The sequence below is a fragment of the Ictidomys tridecemlineatus genome, unplaced genomic scaffold (assembly GCF_052094955.1).
Source record: "Ictidomys tridecemlineatus isolate mIctTri1 unplaced genomic scaffold, mIctTri1.hap1 Scaffold_3877, whole genome shotgun sequence".
In the NCBI taxonomy this organism is placed as follows: Eukaryota; Metazoa; Chordata; class Mammalia; order Rodentia; family Sciuridae; genus Ictidomys; species Ictidomys tridecemlineatus.
Window position 1 is genome coordinate 474 of NW_027522545.1, and position 10000 is coordinate 10473.

At 37.2% G+C, this 10000-nt stretch overlaps 1 pseudogene; it reads right to left on the bottom strand.

Annotated features, from left to right (window-relative positions):
• Window positions 1–9134: 9134 nt before the first annotated feature.
• LOC144373402 (2',5'-phosphodiesterase 12 pseudogene) lies at window positions 9135–9654 on the bottom strand (annotated as a pseudogene).
• Between the last annotated feature and the right edge of the window lie 346 nt (window positions 9655–10000).

The following is a 10000-nucleotide window of genomic DNA, read 5'->3' on the forward strand; positions in this document are numbered from 1 at the left end:
ATGCAGCCTAGAATCTAAAAAAACAAAAACAACAACAACAAAAAAAACCATTTTCACTTTGTAAAATAGAGGCAAACAAGATTCAATGAATAATAGAAGGAATAAGCCAGGGCCCAATTCTTCCCAGCAGGTGTGACCCACCCAAGAGTCGTTTATAGATTTGTTTTAGCCTTGGTAGCTCCCCGTACCCAATGAGGAGCCTTGAATTGCAAGTTTTAAAAAACAATGAATGGTTTTCAATCATTTTTCCTCCCTAAGACTTTTGATGGAGATCATATGCTCCAGTACAGGCACAGGAGAATAATCTAGAGCCAGAGAAATTTGTCTCAATTAGCTGGACGTGTCAGGAGTAAGCAAAGGTAAGTAGTAGGTAGGAGATGAAGAAAAAAGAGAAAGCAGAACAATTTAGTCTCCCTGAGCTTCCAAGATCTGCAGTCCAGAAAGTTCACCTTCTCCCCAGATTCTGGTATCCAATTATTGATACACAGCCTCGGGTCCCATGCCCCCACACTACTTCAGCCTCAGAGAATCACCATCCTGCACTAGCATCAAAAGTTAAGGGCTGGGATGTAGCTCAGTGGGAGAGCGCTTGCCTAGCATGAGTGAGACTCTGGATTCCATGTAGGACATGGCGATAGCTCAGGCTTTTAACTTGGGAGCTAATAAAAACAGACACTGTATTCAGCATCCAGCATGTAATCATTATTTCCCTTTGAAGGGAAGTCAGTGATAATTGCCTGAGAAGTAACCCTTTTAAGTGATCTAACTCATTCCTGGAAATCCCATTCACTAGTTACGGCTACTTCTCCTTCATCCAGGTTTCTGTCCCTGGATGACAGACTAAAAGGAAACTTATCAGTGCTTCTGTAAGATCTTCAGGACCGCCTTCTGTCCCAGGAGTGAGGAAGGGAGAGCAGGGTTACTTGGCTCCCCCTTCAGGGCTGGCCTCTCTCAGTTCAGAAGTGTTTCCCTTCCTCTGGGAAGCCACAGCAGCTTCGTTCTGAACCGCAGAAGTTGTGCACTGATTCTGTACCCGATATTTACTTCCTGTGGATCTCCTCTGCATAGGCTGCACCGTTCTCTGCCAGTGATTGATTTGCACCATCTTTTTTCCTCCTTTCTAGAGCCAGAGCCCTTCCCAAGCAGATCTGAAGTAGCCCATGGAGCCTGATCGCAGCTGAGCTGTGATCCCCTTGCAAATCCACGAAGTGACGCTACAGTAAGACGGGACCTTCATACCCTGACCGTGTTCGTTCTTTCCACCAGCATTAGGCATTGGTGTGTTCGGGGCTCTAGGTGCCTGCATGATCTGACAGTAAACAGAAGAGAAAGTCTTTGCCTATGGGAAACTTATATTCTAGTGGGAGAGACGACATAAATAAAATACATAGTGCTTCATGTACTGTTTGTTTTTTTTGAAAATTTGAAACAGCTGGTTTTAGTATTCGTATTTTAAAAACCACACACACTGCAGTCAGAAATGATTTGTTTGCTAAAGAATTATGAACTGCCAATGTGTATATCTGCCATAGTGGCAACTGTACAAGAGTTCATTTTCACAGAATAACAGGTCTTACAATATGTGTACTCATCGGTAACTATAAAATTTTGAAATGTTCGTTCCTGCAGCAAGAACTTATGATGTCATCCAATGTGATTTGCCATAAAAAGTTGTTGGACTTCCCATATTTATTCCAATCCAATGTACTGAAAATTCCAAATGTAATAGGAAAAAAAAAATTCAATCACAAAGATGGATTTAAACATTTCTGAATAACACTTTATCCTAACTTGTGAGTACAGGAAATTTTGGTGTGCTACTTATAGAATCTTCTTAGTCTTGCCTTTCCTTGGACTCCAATCATTCTAACAAATCTGTGTATAGGAGATTTGACGAGAGTATATAATACTTGAAAATAGCATTCCATTGTCTTAGTATCTTGAAATACTATATATAATCTTGTTATACTGCTTAATCAAGAAATGCCAAGTTTAGGGATTCAGGATATGGAATGTTTGGCTAAGTGCTTACCAGTTTATCTAAGTAGATTTCAACCTAGCCAGGAGTTGTATAATATTGGACCTGTGTGTTCTTTGTGTAGGCATGAGGTTTTATGACACATTACAATTTTTTCTTACAAAATTTTCTTAGCATTTTGCTGAAAAACATGTTTTCTCTTAAGTTAATATAGGGTATGTTAAGATGTGTATTTGGAAGCAGACCAAAAACAAACTTTTAAAAGGAAGGGAAAAAAAGTATTTTGAAAAAAAAAATAGATTCTGGCTTTCTTTGAGTATTTATAAACTGCTGCTAAAATACTCTTGAATGTGGTATTTAGGAAGGTGCAAATCGGTAGCATCTTTTTTTTTTTTCATTTATAGCTTTTTCTAAATAAGATCATAAGAAACTGCCTTGTACTTTCCCTTCAAGTACTCTAGATACTTCAAGGTTTTGATCTGAAGTGCAGGTAAAACTCTTTTATTCTCAAACTTAATAAACTAAAAGTTAACAATACATCGGATGGTGAGCAGAATATGAACACACAAGTCCACTGCCCAAACAGGAGCGTTCTTGCGGTATTGGGCCCAGAGATTAAAGAATTTGAAACAAGCGTTTTCCTGACTGGAAAATCAGAGCTCTTCTTGAGGTGAGTGGGCTCGTAATACCTGAGCTAGAAATTAAATGCAGAAATATGAGAGAACACTATAGCTATCTTGAACATCAAAAAAAATAAAACAAAAAAATAAGGAACCGTGATGAATGAGTTAGTGGTTACCACTCTAGGCTGCACACTAATCAATACAGTTGCTTGTAATTTCTAATCTTAAAGAGTTTGGCGTCCTATTTAAATCCTCTTTTACAATAAATTATGTAAACAGTGTTGTTCTATAACTCCGATTATAATGCCCATCTATAAAAATAATAGTTTTTTATTTCAGATATGCTCAAAAGCCAAACTACTCCATTTTTCTCTGTTTATCAAACCTGACAATTTTGAAAATACTTCTGGCATAGAAATGCTGAATACGTTTATCCAGAGTTTCAAGCCCATTTTCAGTAGGCATTTTCTCAAAAATGATGTGTTGTGCTGTGTTCTCTAATATCATATGGTCAAATACCCTGTTGCCTTAGGTTTTTCAGGGGCAGGAATAATCAAAGAAAATGGGATGGAATGTTGCTATTCACTTTCAATACTAAATTGTGCTTACATCCACTATGTTCATTTTTACCATACATTAACCCCCAAAATACTAAGGAGAATGAAGAGTGTTAGCTGAAAACTGGAAGTTGGTCGCAGCGGTCGGTACATGCCTATAATCCTAGCTACTTGAGAGGCTGAGACAGGAGCATCCCAAGTTCAAGGCTAGCCTGGGCAACTGTCTCAAAATAAAATAAAAAGGGCTGGGGATGTAGCTCAGTGACAGAGCACTTGCCTTTTACGCCTATTGTCTGGGTTCAAGCCTTAGTACTGGGGGAAAAAGAAAAAGAAAAAAACAAAGAAATAATCAACCATAAAAATTTTAATCTTTTGTTAAAACTCTGAAACTGTAACAAACTGCTCACCAAACTGAGGTAGAGGTAGACCCTAATGTTATTCCATGTGTCAGAGTTTAGGTTTTTCAAAATATGTAATCTTGAAAATAGAGCTGACCACAGGGAGAAGATGTTAAGAAACCATGAACAGAACTTCCAAGAATCATGTGATAAAGTGAAAAGTCCAAATTTAAGATTAATGGGGATAGATGAAGGTGCAGAGATGCAAACCAAAGGAATACATGATCTTTTCAATGAAATAATATCAGAAAAAAATCCCCAAATCTAAAGAATAGAGTGGAAAAATCAAATACAAGAGGCTTACAGGTCCTGTAAGGACCCCAATTTGTGCAAAATTACAACAGACCCACCTCAAGGCACATTATAATGAAAATACCTAGCAAACGGAATAAGGATAGAATTTTAAATGCTGTGAGAGAAAAGCATCAAATTACATATAGGGGTAAAACAATACGGATCTCAGCTGATCTCTCAAAATAGAACCTCAAAGCTAGGTGGTCCCGAAAAAACACACCAAGCTCTGAAAGAAAATGGGTGCCAACCAAGAATCCTATAACCAGCAAAATTAATCTTCAGATTTCAGGATGAAATTAAAAACTTCCACAATAAGTAAAAATTAAAAAAAATTTACAACCAAGAACCCTGCACTTCAGAATATTCTCAACAAAGTATTCCATGAAGATAAAATGGGGAAAAAAAAGTGAAAACCAATGAAGGGAGGAACTACGCTAAAGGAATGGTCAATCAAAGGAGAAACTGATTCAAATTAAAAACTAGAAATAAACAAAAATGACCAGAAACACAAATCATATCTCAACAATAACCTTAAACATTAATGGCCCAAACTCATCAATCAAAAGACACAGACTGGAAGATTGGATTAAAAACAAGACCCAACAATATGTTATCTCCAAGACAAAGCTCTCATAGGCAAAGGCATTCACAGACTGAAGGTGAAGGGAGGGAAAAAGACATATCCCTCACACAGATCCTATAAACAAACAGGGGTTTCTATCCTCATGTCAGATAAAGTGGACTTGAAGCCAAAGTTAATCAGAAGGGACAAAGAAGGACATATCATACTGCTTAAGGGAATTGCACATCAACAAGACGTAACAATTATAAATATTTATACCCCAAACAAGGGAGCATCTACCTATCTCAAACAAACCCTTCTCAACATCAGTAATCAAATAGACCACAACACAATAATACTGGGTGACTTTTTAACACACCTGTCACTACTAGAGAGATCTTTCAAACAAACACTTAACAAACTATGGAACTAAATAAGACGATCAATGATTTAGACTTAACAGACTTATGTAAAATATTTCATACATAAGTGAGAGAATACACTTTCTTCTCAGCAGCACATGGAGCCTTCTCTAAAATAGACCATACTTTATGCCAAAAAGCAACTCTTAACACATACAAAAAAAAATAGATGATACCCTGCATCCTATCGGATTATAATGGAATGAAATTAGACATCAATGACAATAAAAAAATAGAAGCTACTCTAATACCTGAAGACTAAATAATATGCAATTGAATGACAAATGGGTAACAGAAGAAATCAGGGATGAAATAAAAACACACCTAGAGGTAAATGAGAATAGTGACACAACATACCCAAATCTCTGGAACACTGAAGGCTGTGCTAAGAGGAAACTTTGTTGTATGGCTCTCATTCATTAAAAAATAGAAAGTCAACAATGAGACTTTACATTACATCACAAAGCCTAGAAAAGAAAAGCAAATCAACACCAAAGGCAGCAGAAGACAGGAAATAACTAAAATCAGAGCTAAAAATCACTGAAATTAAAACAAAAAAAAAAACAAGTCAAAAAAATGACAAAACAAAAAGTTGGTTCTTTGAAAAAAATAAATAAAATTGATAAACACTTAGTCATGCTCATGAACAGAAAGAGAGAGAAAACTCAAACTACTAAAATTCATGATAAAAAAAGGAAATATCATGACGGACACTACTGAAATAGAGAAGATAATTAGAAATAATTTTAAAAATGTATACTCCAAAAAAATAGAAAATCTTGAAGGTAATGACAAATGTCTAGAGACACATGAGCTACCTAAACTGAACCAGGCAGACACCACACAATTTGAACAGCTCAGTCTCAAGCAATAAAATGCAAGATGCCATCAAAAGCCTACAAATCAAGAAAAGCCCAGGACCAGAAGGATTCTCAGCTGAGTTCTACAAGGCCTTCAAAGAAGAATTAACCCCAATACTTCTCAAATTATTCCATGAAAAGAAGGGAACACTTCCAAGCTCATTCTAGGAAGCTAGTATCACTCTGATACCCAAACCAAACAAAGACACATCAAGGAAAAAAAACTTCAGACCAATATCCCTGATGAACACAGATGCAAATATTCTCAATAAAATTCTGGCAAATCATATACAAAAAACATATTAAAAAGATAGTGCACCACGATCAAGTGAGGTTCATTACAGGGATGCAGGGTTTGTCCAACATATGGAAATCAATAAATGTAATTCATCACATCAGTAGACGTAATGACAAGAATCATGATCATCCCAATAGCTGCAGAGGAAACATTTGACAAAAATACATAAATGGATATTCATGTTTAGAACACTAGAAAAACTAGCTATAGTGGAAACATACCTCAAAAATTATAAAAGCTATCTATGCTAAACCCAAGGCCAACATCATTCCAAATGGAGAAAATTTGAAAGCATTCCCTCTAAAAACTGGAACAAGACAAGGATACCGTCTTTCACCACCTTTATTCAACATTGCCCTTGAAACTGTAGTCAGATCAGTCAGAAAGAAAAAAGAAATTAAAGGAATACAAATAGGAAAAAAAGAACTCAAACTATCACTATTTGCCAATGACATTATTCTAGAAGATCCAAAAAACTCCACCAGAAAACTTCCAAAACTAATAAATGAATTCAACAAAGTACCAGGATATAAAATTAACACCCATAAATCAAATGCATTCCTATACATCCGTGATGAATTCACTAAACAAGAGAAATTAGAACTGCCCCATTCACAATAGCCTGAAAAAAAACTTAAAATATTTGGAAATCAACCTAACAAAAGAAGTGAAAGACCTTTACTGTGGTGAGCCGTTCCTGTGGACTGTGGTCGCCATTACATGATGGCGCTGGCTCCGCTGTGGTCTGTGAAGGACAACTCCTTATCAGAGAGAGTTGGCGTATTGTCAACTCCTTATCAGAGAGAGTTGGCATGTCGTTTTCTAGCACCCTGTGAGAAGGGTCCACGTGGCAGCTTCGCATTGGGGTTCGCGGTGCTTTATTAAGGCTGGGAGGGGCATCCGAGGATTAGAAGAATTATTAGAAAATGTCAAGGGCCTGAATAAACTGCTGAAAGAAGATTCCTGAGTCGCATCTTCCTTGTGGGCAAGGGTGTCGTGACACTTTACAATGAAAACTACAGAAAACTAAAGAAAGAAATGGAGGAGGACCTCAGAAGATGGAAAGACCTCCCATGCTCTTGGATAGGCAGAATTAACATTGTCAAAATGGCCATACTACCAAAAGGATTATACAGATTTAATGCAATTCCAATTAAAATCTCCAATGACATTCCTCATAGAGATAGAAAAAGCAATCATGAAATACATTTGGAAAAATAAGAGACCCAGATATCCAAAGAAATGAAGCAGGAGGCATCACAATACCAGACCTTAAATTATACTACAGCCATAGTAACAAAAAGGACATAGCATTGGCACCAAGACAGATATGTAGACTGGTGGTTCAGAATACAGGACACAAACCCACATAAATACAGTTATCTCATACTAAACAAAGGTGCCCATAACATACATTGGAGAAAAGATAGCCTCTTCAATGAATGGTGCTGGGAGAACTGGAAATCCACATGTAGCAAAATGAAATTAAACCCCTCTCTCACACCCTGCACAAAAATCAACTCAAAGTGGACCAAGGTCTCAAGCACTAGAGCAGAGACCCTGCACCTATTAGAAGAAAACGTCAGCCCAAATCTCCACCGTGTTGGCTTAGGAACTGACTTCTTTAACAAGACTCCTAAAGTTCAAGAAGTGAAATCAAGAATCAATAAATGAGATGGATTCAAACTAAAAAGCCTCTTCCCAGCAAAGGAAACAATCCATAACGTGAAGAGAGCCTACAGAATGGGAAAAAATGTCTACCACACACACCTCAGATAGATAGAGCATTCATCTCCAGGATAAATAAAGAACTCAAAAAACTAACACCAGAAAAACAAGTAACCCAATCAATAAATGGGCAAAGGAACTGAACAGACACTTCACAGAAGAAGAAATATAATCAATAAACATATGAAAAATGCTCATCACCTCTAGTAATTGGAGAAATGCAAATCAAAACTACTCTAAGATCCCATATCACTCCAGTCAGAATGGCAATCTTAAAGAATACAAGCAACAATAAATGTTAGTGAGGACACAGGGGAAAAGGTATACTCATACATTGCTGGTGGGAATTTGTGCAACCACTATGGAAAATAGTATGGAGATTCCTAAGGAAACTTGGAATGCAAAGACCATTTGATCCAGTCATCCCACTCCTAGGTTTATATCCAAAGGACTTAAAATCAGCATACTAAAGTGACCTAGCCACATCAATGTTTATAGCAACTCAATTCAGAAGAGCTAAACTATGGAACCAATGTAGGTGCCCTTCAACAAATGAATGGATAAAGAAACAGTGGTAAATATAAACAATGGAATATTACTCAGCCTTAAAGAAGAATGAAATTATGGCATTTGTTGGCAAGTGGATGAAACTGGAGAATATTATGCAAAGTGAAATAAGCCAATCCCAAAGAACCAAAGGCCAAATGCTTTCTCTGATATGCAGATGCTAATTCACAACAAAGGGTGGGGGTGGGAATAGAATTATTTTGGACTAGACAGAGGGGAGCAAAGGGAGGGGAAGGGGTATGGGAGTAGGAATAATAGTAGAATGAATCAGACACTATTACCCTATGTGCATATGTGATAACATGACCGTACATCACGTACAAACTGATGAATGAGAAGTTATACTCCATTCATGTATGATGTGTCAAAATGCATTCAACTGTTTTGTATGACTAATTAGAACAAATTAAAATACATATTAAAAAAGATTTTTTATGTCTTTCACTTTAACCTCTGTGTATTTTTTCATCTGATTATATAAACATGATTCAATCTGAAGTGTATATCATGAAAAATAATTAAAAGATCATTTAAACGATACTTAAAAATTCTTAATTACTAGCTTAAAAATATTTATAAAAATGTACACAATATTTCAACTTCCTTATTTTTCCGTAAACACATTTGTTTTTCCTCAAGTGTAAAGAGAAGAAAGGGTCTAGATGACGTAAACGTACACAGTCTTGTAACAAAGACATCTGGAGCATAACCGTAGGCCATGAACAGGAGGTTTTAGCACAGTGTCTAGATTTCCTCTTTGAAAGTTACATACAATCTTTGATTCACATCAAACTTTCTACAGAGTAACAAACTTCCCTTTTAGACTGAAATTCCATGAAACAGAAATCTATTTCCGTTTTGGACCACATACAAGGGCTATCTGATCAGAGGATGGGAGACATTAGGTAAGGCCCGGTGGGTGGTAACGTCTTCAAGACGAGGTCATGGAATCCCCTGTTCAACCTGTAAAGCAGCTAAGTCCATGAAAAGGTAACCTAGACAGCCAGGAACAGCACCAACACAACTGTGCCAGCAGATTCACCAGAAGCACTTTTCAGTTTGAAGAAATGTGTGAGAGACATGTTGCCTCTTTCCTCTTCCCCATTAGAAGCCCAGTTCTTCATGGTCCTCTGGAAAGATGACAAAATGACAGATTCCTGTCGATGGTGTACTATTAAGGTCCACACAAAATATAACGGAGGTGCCGGAGTACAGATCACATGAGACATGTCTAATGTGAGCCAAGCTACTGCCATTTGAATGAGATGAATGTACCCACCTTTTGGACACCCGTAGAAATGGGTATTAGCAGCGCAAATCTTTTTTGATTTTTGTTCTAATTTGTTATATATGAGAGCAGAATGCATTACATTTCATAGTATATATAGAGAGCACAATTTTTCATCTCTCTGGTTATATACAAAGTGTATTCACACCATTTGAGTCTTCATACATGTTCTTAGGGTAATGATGTCCATCTCATTCCACCATCTTTTTTACACCCCTTCCCCTCTCCCTCCCCCTCCCTCCCCTTTGTCCCACCTAGAGTTCATCTGATCCTCCCATGCTTCCCTTCCTAACCCCACTATGAGTCAGCCTCTATTTCAGAGAAAACATCCAGCATTTGGTTTTTGGAGGGGGACTGGCTGGCTTCACTTAGTATTATCTTCTCTAACTTCATCCATTTACCTACAAAGGCCGTGATTTTATTCT